This window comes from Cydia fagiglandana, chromosome 22 (genome assembly GCF_963556715.1).
Source record: "Cydia fagiglandana chromosome 22, ilCydFagi1.1, whole genome shotgun sequence".
In the NCBI taxonomy this organism is placed as follows: Eukaryota; Metazoa; Arthropoda; class Insecta; order Lepidoptera; family Tortricidae; genus Cydia; species Cydia fagiglandana.
In genome coordinates, this window is record NC_085953.1 from 11,930,332 (window position 1) to 11,946,690 (window position 16,359).

The window sequence follows — 16,359 nt, forward strand, 5'->3', positions numbered from 1 at the left end:
GTAAACAATGCGAGTACCACAATAATGGTACCGATAACTGCATACTTATTTCCTTGAGTTTAGGGTCTAATTTACTGTATTTATTTATTTGTTTTTGTTTGTTGGATTCTTGCGAGACCACCAATCATAATACCCTTTTAACAATTCTTATTTATTTGAGCAAAGAGTCTAAATTCGTTCAAATCAGCGATCGATAAACTTTTTCTTGATTTCCGAGGCACGTTTTTTCCTTTGACTTTATTCATCTTATACGGAGTTACATATGTCTTTGCATGTAACAAATTATGACTGTGGAATTACACGTCACATTATGGAAAATAGATTTTCCGTCTTTTTTTGTGGAACTCGAGTCCTTTGAGTCTGAATTTCAAGAACTTGGTTCGTTTTTAGGGTTCCGTACCCAAAGGGTAAAACGGGACCCTATTACCAAGACTTCGCTGTCCATCCGTCCATCCGTCCGTCTGTCATGAGGCTGTATCTCACGAACCGTGATATCTAGACTGTTGAAATTTTCACAGATGATGTATTTCTGTTGCCGCTATAACAACAAATACTAAAAACAGAATAAAATAAAGATTTAAATGGGACTCCCATACAACAAACGTGATTTTTGACCAAAGTTAAGCAACGTCGGGAGTGGTCAGTACTTGGATGGGTGACCGTTTCTTTTTTGCTTTTTTTTTGTTTTTTTTTTTTGCATTATGGTACGGAATTCTTCGTGCGGGAGTCCGACTCGCACTTGCCCGGTTTTTACGAGACTCAGCACTTAAAAAACTTCTGGTCTTTTAAGTCCCAACTCGAGTCCTTTGTTGAGTCTTTTTGAAGAGCAACTCAAAAGAACTCGAGCCTCCGAATAAAGACAATTTTATAGGTTTTTCCTAAATAACAGTAAATAAATTAGGCATTCTTGTATGATTTGTGTACCTAATCTACAAATTATACATAAAGATAATGCATTTCGGAATTGTTTGTAAAAAAATCTAGAGTTCTCTGAAAATGACTCAAGTTACAAAAGACTCGGGTCTCTAACAAGTTGAAAAGAACTCGAGTTTAGACTTAATTTTAAGAGTCTGAGAAACTGAGTCGAGTCTTAAAGAGGACTCAAAGGACTCAAGTCCTAACCAACACTACTTAATTCCCCATCACGAGGTCTGGTGACGGCTTGAATTTTAATCAGATATTTACAAAAAAATTTTTTTTTTTACAAAAGCCAAGATGGGTCGACGATGTTGTAAAAACAGCTGGTAAAAACTGGATGACCACAGCCCAAGACAGACAAACATGGAATAAGATGGAGGAGGCTTTCTACCCTATACGGGCCATACAATAATACTGTACACATAAATATTTCAAATATGTAACTGTATGGATAAATAAAGCTATAATAATAAAAATAATAATTTACAAAAAGTATTTGAAGATGAACAGTCTTTACTAATAATTTTTCTCTATTAACCAACTCCTTTGAGGCAAACTGGAGCATTTCCAAATAAGAAAGTTATTGTACGTTTTTATCAACAGAATTTAAAGCAGTACCGAAGTAAGGTCTCCAAAGCAGTAAATTACTCAAAAAACAACATTATAATACAATATTAAAAAGAAGGCAGTATAAATTCACTTGAACGCCATGGCGCCATAATAAGTAACGTAAAAGACGTTGATTTCCTTCGAAAATAATTTCCAAAAAAAAAATCAATCAAGAACATTTGACTAAATTATTGCGTATTTCATTCCGCCTCGAAAATTTTAATTTGACAATTTCGCGCGGAAATTTTCGCCAAATTATCGATAGTTAACTTTTAAAAGCTCACATTTAAATAAACATCAAAAGGAAAAGCGACTCTATTCATTTGTCAATAGAATTTAAATTCAAAACCGAGAGTTCGAAATTCGAAATGCTTTATGATGATCGTGTTACTTGAATATAGGGTTACCAGATACAAATTTAGAATTTCCTGACAAAATTTCTGATTTCCGAATATTTTATTTTAAATTATCCTATTATCCTAAATTCTTATTTTATTGTTATCTTTGCAATGCGAATATTAGACTTGTAAATCATCTATGTATCTTGAGTAAAGATTAGGTAATTACGTATAATTGTTAGGTAATTAATAATTACGAAGTTATTGATCATTTAAGTGGATCTAATTTTTTTTGAATTAATTTAAGTAAACAAAAAGGTAATTTATGAAAAAAGGCTATCAATTCAAAAAAATCCTGACATTTTCGTGTTCCGTCCCCATTCCTGACAAAAGGCCAAAATTCCTGACATGTAGGGAAAATTCCTGTCATCTGGTAACCCTAGTACTTGAATATCGAATATTCCGGGGCTAGTGATGTGCCCGGTTCGATTAATTTCACGATTAAATGCGGTATTCGGACGTAATGGGTGCGCTCACTGAAGTGAATGGAAGCCGGGACTATTTGCTAGAACCCATTGTGTTTGGGGTAGATTTGATAAATCTATTGTTGTTATGCTATACAGAGATTTCTTGATAATTCTGTTATTTCATTTGTAAACGTTATTATGATCTTATTTGTAAACGTCTGGTCAATCTATTCGTGTATACTTTGATATTTGAATTTTAACTGCTGAACCAGTGTAAATAAGGCTCTGTGTCATTTCTGTAAGTTCGAAATACAGGTTTAACATATTCACTGTCAATGTTTCCGTAGTAAATTAGTTTATTTTCCTACTACGTACCTATTACATTTTTAATTACTTTTGTAGGTTAACTGAAAGAAATCCTTCATAGGCATACAATAAAGTCTTACTTACTAACTTATATTTAGATCTGTTATTTCAATACAAATCATATGTGAATATTTATTTCGAAGTAAACATATTATGTGATCATTACAAAAAATCACTATGTTTAATTTTTATTTTATTTTTTGTTAATTTCACAAGTTTCTTTTATAAGTTTACAGCGTACGCCATGTTAAGGATTTGATCAAATAACTCTAACTTCATTATTGTTTTTCAAAATTATGCGAAAATGTTGATAGGTATCGGAAAACCGCGTCACTACCGGATCCCGCCTTATTCCCGCCTCATGCGTTATAAATTATAAATTAATACAATTTAATTTCCACGGCCGGACGGGCATCGGGGAGTTTACCCCACGCATATATTGCGCCATACACCGATTTACAAAATGACAGATAAAGATTAACGATTATTAGCTAATAGGGAATATTAGGCAAAGTTCTGCGTAGGTGGCACCACTAGCACATACAGTAAACAAACATCAATGACATAGCATGTGTCACTAAGTCAATCACATGGCCTACCGTGAAACACGCCAATCGAAAGTTTGGTTTCTGCCTCTCTATCACTCTTGCATATTCGAGCGATAAAGAGGCAGATAACTAAATTTAGATTTTCGCGTTTACTCGTAGGGCCTTGTTTACAAACCGCCTTGATGCATCAATGTCATATTTTATTGTCTGTGAAAACTTGACAAAAAACAGTTTAAGGCACAGTTTGTATAAGTTAGTCTATGAATTTACTAGAGTCGGTAGTGCTGCACTCTGGCGGTAGAACATTGCAGTAATATCCCCTATTCAGGTTTGTGGCGCGTTTATGGGTACATGTTTTGCCACTTCTAGCAATCTATTTCTTGGTAAAATTATTGTTTTAATATTTTGGGCGAAGTTGGGTACCAACGGTTAAGTTAGGGTTCCCTGTTTTCAATTAATTGCAAAACGAAAAAAGACCTAACCGCCGCGTATTCAAGAAAAGATCGCATTTTCCTATTTTTCCTTAAAAGCCTGAATGATAATTATTCCGTTAACAGAATATTTTATTACGGACTGACAATATCTTATTAAAATTCCACGCAAAAATGATGCCGGTAATAAAAAGAGAAAATTCTTTCCCGTTTAGCGGACGGGACGCCATTTTAGCTTTTTTTTTAATGAGTCGTTAAAAATTTAATTACTTTGTGTTTACAAAGCCTTTGTAATAAAACACATAGTCTAATGGTTTTTTTTATCGAAGTTAACAAAGTGAAAATGATTATTACCTTTTATGTATCGTTATTTCGAAACCTGCAAAAGGCTTCCTGCAAATGACATCTTTTAATTTACTTTTGAGGCCAATTCAACCGTACATTGTGACATCAAAATGATATCTCCGGTTAAACCAGGAGTTACCATGATTACCAGTACAATATGACATTGCGTTAACGGTTTAACCGCTTAACCCCGGGTTAGTAAGATGTAGCTAGTGGTCCTAAGTACCTAAATAAATATGTGACGTGCCACGGGTAAAGGTACCTTATGGCTGTTGGCGCTTACGCTATTATTAACGCTGCTCTAATATTATTGCGGCGCTATGCGACGTAAGCGCCGGCCGCCATAATGTACCTTTTTCTGTGGAACGTCACATATTAAGCTTAAGCTGGAAAAGTAACATTTTTAAACAAAATATATTATTTTGTTTTAAATTCACTTTTTCTCAGATAAATACTCAATAACATCAGAAGCCCTATTTCACATAAATAGCATTTTCTCGGCCTATTCTGGACTCAACATTTTCATCGTTACATTTAACGCAACAATTTACCAACTGAGCACACAGATCACTTTCCAATAAGATGGAGTATGTGAGTCTATCGAGATAACGAGACATTGGAACTCCCACGGCCCGTTTATTTAAACAAAAAGTTCACTTTTGACACTGACACATCTAATCCATATCGTTTCTAGATCTATTAATTGACGTATCTTAAAGTTCGAAACGGGCAGCCATACAAAAGTATGTTGGTATGTGAGCTTTCCATTTCAATTGCGTCCACGTATTTACTATACATTTAGTTCTAGAGCTCAAATAGGGCAGATTTAGTAGAAATTTTATGGCGCAGGTATGATAATCACAATAAGTGATTATCAAACCTGCAGTGCTATGCGCGCTTGGGATCGGACGCGCATTACTGCAAAATATCGAATAATATAATTTATTCACGATCGGCGCGACTTAGGTCGCTGCCTCGGATCTTTTCGTAATGGGTTCGCAACAACTCGTAGCGAATGAGTTACTGGCGTTCGTACAGAATGCCGTCGACACCATGGACGAAGTCAGCATCAGGCAGATCTGCAAATCAAGTTTCAGTGAAGACGACATTTGCAGTGGCAAGGCGCTGCTATTCCAGACGCTCGGCAAAACTGACCAGATGCCATCCCGTCGGAGGGATGGGGGTGTGAAGAGTCTTCAGGACATAATTAAAGTGTTCAAGGAGACCGATCCAGACGATGTGCCTGCCTTCGTTGCGAAGCGGCTAGACCGGTTACCGCCGGTTACCTTCGACCACGTCGACGTCACCAGGCTGCTGAAGGACATAACATTCCTGAAGACGAGTCTGGCAGAGGTGCAGTCTAAGTTAGAGGTCGCAAATAACACCATTTGTGAACTTCGTACTGAGGTAGTGACACTCCGTGACACTGTTTCGTTATGTAGGTCACACGAGGCCACTGACTTAGGCTCGTGTAGTGATGCGCGTGCAATTGTGTGCAATGCTGGGTCAGCAACGGGCGATATGACGCCAGTCCCCGCTGCCGACTCGCCCCCCGCACCCCGCACGCCGCGTCTCGTCGTACCGTCATCTGCTCCAGTTGGTGTATCAGCGACTCCTGGTCTCGATTACGCTGCTGCTGCAAAACGAAGAAAAGCACCTTCGAGGGTGCCCGAACGTGTTTCTCGTAATGAGAAGCCACCCCGCGCTGAAAAAGGATTCACACAGGCGTCGAAGGAGAGGAAGCCGCGCAAGGCGCCTCGCAAGAGCCAGTGTTGCACTGCGGAGCTAGATATTGCTTCTGGCCTGAGAGTTGCCACGCCGAATACGGCGCTATATGTATCGCGCCTGCACGTTTCCGCCACGGTTGACGATGTGGTGGAATATGTTCGCAAGAAGAGCCGTTACGAGCTGAAAGTGTTCCAACTGCGATCGCGCCATTACGTGCACTTCAGCTCTTTCGTCGTGCGCGTGCCGCGGCCGCTGCTGGAAACCATCGCGAGCGCGGACTTCTGGCCGAAGGGTGTGGTGTTTCGGCGGTTCCGTGGGAATCTGCCAAATCCTACACCGGAACATGCGACACAACTGAAAACCGCCGTGTCGCCGAAATAATTTTTTAGCTTGTAAGATTTTACTATTGTATGTATGTTAGTTTGTAAGGTATGTATCTATGGGCCTTAGTTGCCTGATAATAAATGATATATGATATGATATAATTATAAAGAACTAGCCAAGCGCCATATTGGCAATGGCGTCCAGCGTCGCAATGGCGTGGCTTCTCGTAACCCTACCGACTGGAACTGATTTGGAGCCCGTTTTATTAGTCTGTACGGAAGGAGAAGTGCCGTGGTATGTAAGGGAACCCATACATTATACGTCTCTTCTCTTTCCGCACAGACTCTTATTTACTTACCCCCTTATTCATAAACGTTAACTGAAGTTGACAAGTCGATAATAATCGCTTGTCCCTTTCCAGCATACCAATACGTCGGAAAGGGACAAACGATTATTATTGGCGTGTCAACTTTAAAAAACGTTTATGAATAAGGGGGTTATTTGGTATTAGTATTAGATTTCTTTTATTGACTTAATATTTATAAGTGTTTATTTTTATGTGTTTTTGATTGAGATTAGCCGATCCCAAATAATGGGAAGTGGCATAGAAGAAGAAAAAGATTGACTTAATATCCCGAGAAAAGTGTGCGGCGATTTTGATAGCCCACGCAGTGCAAGTGTCATTTCAAACGTCATTTCTATGAAATTATGACGTGTAAATAACACTGGCACTGCGGCTATCAAAATCGCTGCAGACATTTTTTAACTCTAGTTTAATGACAACTACAATCAAAACTTTACTACCTGTGAGTTCCTTTAATTGACTTTCTGTATCCACTATAATTTCTATGGTATTGTCATAGCTCCAAATAAAAAAACTGAGTGATCTCGCTGTTACGAGGATTATAGGGAGACCGAGGTGAGTTGTGAGAGAGGAGAGTTGTGATATTGTCGATTTTTTGGAATCTATTAACTAAAAACTAGGTAGCACTAGCGCGCGTTTGTTAGTTTAAGTTGCGAGCTAACAAACGCACACTGTTGCGAGCTCACTAACAGTTATTAGATTCCAAAAAATCAACAATGTCACAACTCTCCTCTGTCACAACTCACCTCGGTCTCCCCTAAAGGGACGCTTTAAAAGGAGTCTACGAGTGGTAGTCCATAACCGAAACCCGGTTCAGTGGGTCCGGGCCCATATTTTAAACGCTCTCCCCCCGGAACAATCAATCACGCCGTTTTCGATTATTTTACCCGGTTATTAATGTTTCAAGGAAACGACTACGAAAACGGGAGGTTATCTTTGAAATATGGAACCAAACAATATTCAGTCACGATGACTCGAGAATTTCACGGTATTAATATTTGTTTTTAGGGTTCCGTACCCAAAGGGTAAAACGGGACCCTATTACTAAGACTTCGCTGTCCGTCCGTCCGTCTGTCCGTCTGTCTGTCACCAGGCTGTATCTCACGAACCGTGATAGCTAGACAGTTGAAATTTTCACAGATGATGTATTTCTGTTGCCGCTATAACAACAAATACTAAAAACAGAATCAAATAAAGATTTAAATGGGGCTCCCATACAGCAAACGTGATTTTTGACCAAAGTTAAGCAACGTCGGGCGGGGTCAGTACTTGGATGGGTGACCGTTCACTTTTTGCATTTTTTCCGTTTCTTTTTTTTTGCTTTATGGTACGGAACCCTTCGTGCGCGAGTCCGACTCGCACTTGCCCGGTTTTTTTTTTATTAGCCTACTTTGGTGTCCCACTGCTGGGCAAAGGCCGCCCCTCGTTTTCTCCTCTCGACCCTATCATCTGCATTTTGCCACCATTTGTGGTAGAATGTGTCCATGTCGTCCCGTCATCTCCTTTTCGGTCTGGTTAGGTATGTTACTTGTTTGAACAATAAAATAAAATAAATAAAAAATAAAAATAAATGTTAATCTTAATTCGGTGTATATATTATAGAAGTTTGTCATGTTTATTTTGGTAATAGTGAATAATAAATATTGTTTTGTATTGTCTTGTAATTTTAATGTTACCAAAACGTGTAATGTAATGTTACCACGTGACGTCTCAGTATTTTTTCATATCTTCATCATCCCATCACAAAATTGGCCTATTTTCAACATATTTTTTGCAGAAAAGCAACATATATATTCTCACGTATCCAAACGTTTGCCATGCAAATATTTCATTCGGCAGCCCATGGTGTGCGTGCCATTTTGACGTTATTTTGCGCGCCATTTGGTTCTGTGAAGTAGGCAGAGTATGGGGTTCAAGGGGTAGGAGCAAGCGTTATAGACCGCGGGCCAGGCGCAAAATTCGTCAGTCATCCCGAGTAAAGTGATTAAGGTTGATGTGTAATGAACACTCGTGGACGTCAGCTGCCGCTCTATTTGTGAGTTTAGGAACAGAAGCCACCCAAACACTATAAAATAATGTATTCATCGCCTCCCGATTGAAACTTTGTCATCTGATAGTTTTGATGTTATTGTGAATGAAAAAAATCGTCAGCCGATTCTATCACAGTGGAAAGACCGTCAGCTGGTCGCATGAAACTGTAAACAGTACCCACCTTAAAATAAAATTACGCATTTTAAGAATAAATTTTCCTTTTTTATTGCGAAAAAAGTTACACATTTTTAATAGTGCGTTTTAGACCTATATTCGTGATTTTTCCTATAAAGTAAAAGTTGTTCAATCAGGTTTCGAATCGATTAAGTTACTAGAGAAAGGCCTCAAAATTGCTATTCATATTTTCAATTTTGGCAACCATATGATGATCTAAAAAAGCGCTACGATTTTTCATTGATTTCAGTCAGCAAAGCAGTTTATCTCGCGATCTTAGAAAATGCGGCATCTCTTGGTTTCTGTATTTCCGACTAAATGACCTAAGGCCACGAATCTTTATTATCAGCTTATCTCCTTCACCTCGCCGCCACGCAGCCTAAACCTCCGTATAGTACAGTCATTATAGATTTTGACCCGTGAATAATTAGTTCTTGGATTTTTTTTTCGTAGGTCCCTCGGGGGGGTCACTGGGAGTGTAAATTCAAAAAGTAGGCTTAATCAGGCTCCTGCGTATATTCAAAAAATGGTTTTTTTCCAAAAAAAACGGTTTTTCTTCAATAACTCGGCCATTTTTGATTTTACAGTAAAACCGTAAGGACAAAAATTGTAGGAAATTTGATTCTCTACAAGTTAGTCCAGTCATTATATCCAAAAAACCGACCCTTCCCGTGAATAATCAGTTCTTGGATTTTTTTTTGTACGTCCCTCGGGGGAATCACTGGGAGTGTAAATTCAAAAAGTAGACTGAATCAGGGTCCTGTGTATATTCCAAAAACGGTTTTTCTTGAATAACTCGGTCATTTTTGATTTTACAGTAAAACCGTGAGCACAAAAATTTTAGAAAATTTGATTCTCTACAAGTTTGGTCCTCACAATTTTTCTTCTAGGATCGATAGTTTGGAAATAAAATTTGAAAAAAGCGACAAATTCAAAATATTTTCAACATCTCGTTTATTTTCAACTTTACGACATAAATGAAGAGGACTAAACTTGTAGAGAATCAAATTCTGAACAATTTTGGTTCCCACCTTCTTTCCCCCAAAATCGATATTTTAGAAATTAAACCTGAAAAACGCGGCAAATTCAAAATATTATCATTATCTCCTATGTTCCACGCTTTACGGCATAAATGAAGGGAAACGAAGTTGTAGAGAATCAAATTCTGAACAATTTTTGTCCTCACGGATTTACTGTAAAATCAAAAATGACCGAGTTATTCAAGAAAAACCGTTTTTCGAATATACACAGGACCCTGATTCAGTCTACTTTTTGAATTTACACTCCCAGTGATTCCCCCGAGGGACGTACGAAAAAAAAATCCAAGAACTGATTATTCATGGGAAGGGTCGGTTTTTTGGATATAATGACTGGACTAACTTGTAGAGAATCAAATTTCCTACAGTTTTTGTCCTTACGGTTTTACTGTAAAATCAAAAATGGCCGAGTTATTGAAGAAAAACCGTTTCTTTGGAAAAAAACCATTTTTCGAATATACGCAGGAGCCTGATTAAGCCTACTTTTTGAATTTACACTCCCAGTGACCTCCCCGAGGGACCTACGAAAAAAAAATCCAAGAACTAATTATTCACGGGTAGGGTCGGTTTTTTGGATATAATGACTGTACTAGTAATCAATTTCACAGAAATCCCGCGATGAAAAAAAGCGTTTTTAATACCGAAAAAGGTCGTTAAATATTTAATAGGCCGTTACGTAATATCGCTGAAAAGCTGACGTGGCTCGTAAAATGAAATTAGTATACGTTACAGACTTACAGGGCTTAAATATAGTCTAAGAGCTTGACCCTGAAAATGTTTAAAAGTAGTATATCGTGGTAGGTGAAATGGTGTTGCAGATTCTTTGCAGCATCATGCTCTAATTATAAATAAATAAAAATCTAATATTGTCATTCATTTTCTTCAGGTTATTATTGATTGGTTGTGTCATTTATGACATTTTATAATTGTTTTAAGTATTGATAATTAAACTACGAGTATAATATCGAAGGTAAACATTCACATTCATTCAAATACAGTCCATCATCCCATACCTACCGTCTTTTTGAGGGGGGCATTTTTATTTTAACATGTACTTTAAAGCGCGACTTAAGTTGTGTTTCAATAACGCCACAAATGACTGATGAGTTTGATATTGACCGTCAGTTTTGTGACGATTACTAACTGGCCGTTAATGGTACACAGTTAAGTGAAAATGCCCAGGTATGTTGGTATATGTGCCGATTTAAAGATCACTATGTTGATAATAACAATTTATATTTCAAATAAACATAACATGACAATTACATTAATTATCATTTAGATAATTATTTCGTATTGACTTTAAAAAAGTGGTTTTCTTGTTTGATAAGTAGGGCTAATGAAACCTAAATGTGACGTTCAGTAGATAAGTGTATACTCTCTTCTCTGTTTTATCACTAAAGGTCATTAAGTGTGACGTTATTTATTCATAAAGACCCTCAGGGGTGTCATTAGGCAGTCTTAGCCAATACCTGCCGTAATTACGAATCGATGATCGAATATTGATGGCGCCTCGCGTGTAATCTAAGAGCAAATGGTGTTTTATTTATCTTTAGATACTTGTATCTCATCACGATCTGAGTAATTGTACGGCCTCCTGGCCTAATAGTCGGTACTGTCGGGGATTATCCGCAGATGGTCTAGAACGCAAAATGCCCACTTTTTATATCACCACATTTTACATAGGTAGGTTAGATTCGTTAGGTATCTTCAAATGGCCGAAGGCCAAATAGCAAAGAATAGGAGCCATCGTCGACATCGCTATAAAGTTAAGATAAAACGGAAAAAATAATTCGGGCATTTTGCGTTCTAGACCGTTTGCGATGTAGACTAATTGCGATTTAGGCAAAACAACACACTAGTCATTTTGCGTTCTAGGCCATTTGCGCATAACCCACTGTCGGTAGTGACCCTGTCTACGAAGCTGGAGGTTTCTGGTTCGAATCCCGGTTAGGGCATTTATATGTGTGGTTCATCATAAATATTATTTAATCTTGCCTCGACTTTCATAGGTCGGATGTGAATGTGATGTGTGTTTTGCTTGCCAATATATCATGAACTATGTGATTTGTCTATCTAAACCATTATTTTTATTAATATAGCAATGTCTTTGTACATACGTGGATAAGTAAAAATGTATATTTTAATGAGGGTGACAGCACTGACAGCAGGCCCCTGTTTCACCAACGTGACAGGTGCGACGAATTGTAAAATCACTGTTGCTGACGTCACAGGCATCCATGGGCAACGGTTACCGCTTACCATCGGGCGGGCCGTATTCCTGTTTGCCACCATCATTGTATTATTAAAAAAAAACTGTATGATATCGGAAATAAACAGATATTTCTCTTGCTACGTTTATGACAATTATCACAAGAAACACTACAATTGTCACGAAATTCCGACATATAACTCATTACCTGTCAAGAATTACCTACAATTCTTCTGAATCTTTGACAATTGTCAGAAACTTCGCAGGAGAAATATCTGTTTTTTTCCGATATAATAAAGTTTTTTTAAATAATACAATGATGGTGGCAAACAGGAATACGGCCCGCCCGATGGTAAGTGGTAATCGTAGCCCATGGATGCCTGTGACGTCAGCAACAGTGATTTTACAATTCGCCGCACCTGTCACCGATGTGAAATTGGGGCCTGGTAACTGTCTAAAATCAAGTTTTTGAAAGTAACTTATTTCGTTTTTAAAGAAGTCAGCAAAGTGAATCAGGTAGGTAAGTAGTATAAAAGGGTCTAAAAATTAGGTTTAAAACTAAGTAAGGTGTATTCGGGTAATTCCGAATGTCGGATAATTTAAATAAATAAAATTATTGCTAAAAAAACGAAAACTTACAGTATAAGTACATTATAGCTTAAAACAACAATTATTAATACTAACAAGTTTTACAAGTGCAGGTCAGCCTTTCTTTTGGTACATAGGCAATGGGCAGTTGGGCACCAGTCTCAGGTTTTGCTAGATTGGTGGTATTATCCAGCCCTGATTTTCAGCCTGATCCCTCTGGTCGGAAGGCGTTTGGCGCGACTGTGTGTGCGTGTGTGTATGTGTGTGTGTGTGTGTGTGTGTGTGTGTGTGTGTGTGTGTGTGTGTGTGTGTGTGTGTGTGTGTGTGTACCTAAAAGGTGTGATTGTTACAGAAGTGCTTGTGTGTATGCTATACATACAGGGTGTCCCAGAATTCGACGTTAAGCCGTAAACGGATGATAGACCAAGTCATAACAGTTATCATAAAAATCCAAAAAAAATCCAACTCATGTTCTTTAAAAATTCACTAAAAAATCCACATCCTGTAATTATTCAAGATTACACAATAATAACAAAATTAGAATAAATTATGGAATTTGTAGTAACAAGAGTTAAAGAACCATTACAGGATGTGGATTTTTTAGTGAATTTTTAAAGTGACCATAATTTTTAAAGAACATGAGTTGGATTTTTTTTTTGTATTTTTATGATAACTGTTATGACTTGGTCTATCATCCGTTTACGGCTTGACGTCGATTTCTGGGACAACCTGTATACATAGATATCCAGTACTTTGTTTTTATATGAATATATATTATTATTTATTATTTTTTATCTATATTTTGTACCTACATTGAAAAAAGAAACACAAAAACCTACTAAGACAGGGGAAGGTTCTGTTTTTGTAACTCGAGAAGGTGTAATTTTACAAGTTTTTTAAATTTTATCAAGGGCTAATTCCGAAATTCAGATGAAAATCACCCAAAATTCCACCATAATAAAAGTCTCTTTTCGGAATTATCCGACAGTTTTCGACATTCGGAATTACCCGAATACACAACACATTTCCACTTAGTTTGTAATGTATAAAACCAACAATTTCTCCGCTGTTACTTAGGTATTTGCCTCGGTTGCGTGTGTGAAAGAAGTTGTTAGTGTCTGTCACGAAGGTCTGGCGTGTAGCGTGTTTCTAGGTTTTTGCCCTGTGACCTGGGTGGTGCTATTTCAAACCCGCTAGGCTAGGCGAACGCGTATGGGTTGGTAGCTCGAAGAACCGCTAATCGGCAATTTATATAGTCAAGTTTCTTGGCTTTTTTATCCACACGCGTTTAAAAGCAATTTATTGAACGAATAATGCTTTTCGTCAAAAATTCAATTTTTGAAAAGTTTTATTGCTGATTGTGCTATTCTCTCATGGATACAATTTTACCATATCCAAACAAAATTAGATTGAGTTGTTTTATCGCAGAGTTCCTGTGGCCACCTTCTGTATCATCAGCTTGATTGTACCATAATATTGCATTGTCTGCATTGCCAAACTATTGCATTGCCAAATATGGGTCTCATTTAGCTTGCAAGATTTGACCGTAACAATCATACATACACATACATACATACATAAATAAAAAATGCATGTAGTACCTACGCAATTTCCTGCAGGCGGATTTAGCCGCCTTCAATTGGACCTTTGCCCCTCTTAGACGACTCCGTACGGACACTCGATGTCACATAATATTGGTTGTCAAGAATTCGGACCGCTCAAGCTCGCGTAGTTACAGGAATCCCGCGGCCTGACCTTCCTAAGGCATCGTCGCCGTAAAATGCCTGAAGCTATTGTAGGTTCCTTTACTTTACTTAGTTGACTTTGTATAGAGGGCTTGGCTTTAAGTAAGTAAACGTTGTTAGCTCTAGTTAATTTTGATACCGTTCAAGGACAAGAATATCTGGATAACTTGAAAAAATATGGGAACTTATGTGTTATTGAAGAGCGGTAGCCTAGCGGTAAGAGCGTGCGACTTTCAATCCGGAAGTCGCAGGTTTAAACCCCGGCTCGTACGGTCAGCCAAGAAAGTGGTCTACCACTTTTCGACTCTATCATCTGATTGATAGAGTCGAAAAGTGATAGACCACTTTCTTGGCTGATTGTACCACTGAGTTTTTCGGAACTTCGGCTTACGAAATATTTGAAATTTACCAGTTGCTTTTCGGTGAAGGAAAACATCGTGAGGAAATCGGACTAATCCCAAAAAAGGCCTTAGTTTACCCTCTGGGTTAGAAATGATTTTTTGAAGTGAAAACTTCTTTAGCGGCGCTGTGCACTTTGTGTGATGGGGAAAAAATTTTAAACTCGCTAGAGCGTAAGACGTAAGGCGCTTCGTAAGACGGACACGTGACCTGATCGAAAAACTGGTACAATGTCATTGAGTTTTCACTTCTGCCGGCACTCCCGGAGTGCAACCCGTTGTTTTTTTTTAAAGACGAAACTGATCGTACCCATTGAATTCCCGTTGAATGTGCATGTTTTCCAGTAATTTCCCTTTAAAGCCTTCATCACACTTACGTCGTTTACGCACACCGGGTGAGTGGAATGCAATCGGGCGTGTAACTGAGAGATTACAGAGCACCGTGTCTTGTTGCAAAAGAGCATTTTACGAGCAATATACGACGTTGTTTTATAAGCTATTCAGAATAGGGGTGGTGTCACATGTTAGCTTAATTTGCCACCTAACTATGTGCTTAATAACTAGGGATGTTGCGGATGCAGATTTTTTGACATCCGCGGATGCGGATATTTAAAGCCTCACATCCGCGGATGCGGATGCGGATGTCAAGATTTGGTACTTAATAAACGTCAAATATTACATTTTTAGCATTTTTTATTTAAAAAAAAACGAAACGTTTAGTATTTGAGCAAGAATATAGGTGCGTTTTATTTAATAAATAGTAACTTGGCCGACTTTTCGGGATCTAGCCGATTTCTTTATATATAATGACGAAATTACCTAGCACTTAGCCGCCGGCGCCGCCGCTAATACGTTCCTGTTACCGACTTGGTCGACATCCGCATCATGCGGATGCTCCGCATCGATTTTATGCGGATGCGGATGCAGATGCGGATGTTCCGCGGATGCGGATGCGGATGCGAATATCCGCAACATCCCTGTTAAAAACGTCATGTATTAGGTGGTTGCATTAATTCCCGCTGTTCTCATATAAATGTGGCTAGCAATTTCTAGACCAAAGTATAATTACTGTGACATGTACAATTTTGATGCTTGAAAGTGTGTTAATATAATCCAGTTGACAGTCAGCATTTTTATCTTCAATAAGTAATATTTAATACACAGTAAAAAATGGATCGCGATAAGTTATTTTTCCGATGTGTACTTCTTCATTATTTCGATTTGAAAAAAAGTGCGGCTGAAGCTCACCGATTGCTCGCAGATACTTATGGGGAATCTGCCCCATCCGAAACAGCATGCAGAGATTGGTTTAGAAGGTTTAAAAGCGGTGACTGTGATGTTTATGACAAAGAACGGCCAGGACAACCGAAAAAATTTGAAGATGAGGAATTGAAAGCGCTATTGGACGATAATCCCGCTCAATCGCTTAAAGAATTAGCTCAACAACTTGGAGTCGATAAATCAACTGTATCGCGACGTTTGCATGCCATTGGGAAAATACAAAAAGAAGGAAAATGGCTGCCACATCGATTGACCGACAGTGCTATTGCGAATCGGCTAAACATCTGCATTTCCTTACTTGCAAAGCAAAAAAAGAAGAGTTTCTTATGGCGTATCGTGACCGGAGATGAAAAATGGATCTATTTTGAGAATCCAAAACGAAAAAAAACATGGGTTGATCCTGGCCAACCGACAACGTCGACTCCAAAGCGGAACATCCACGCTAATAAGACGAT

The 16,359-nt window shown here is 38.2% G+C and overlaps 1 protein-coding gene across 2 annotated transcripts in view; it reads left to right on the top strand.

Annotated features, from left to right (window-relative positions):
- Positions 1–16,359, top strand: part of LOC134675410 (calsyntenin-1) — a 372,645-nt gene that overhangs the window by 200,418 nt on the left and 155,868 nt on the right. The gene's annotated exons all lie outside the window — the stretch shown is intronic.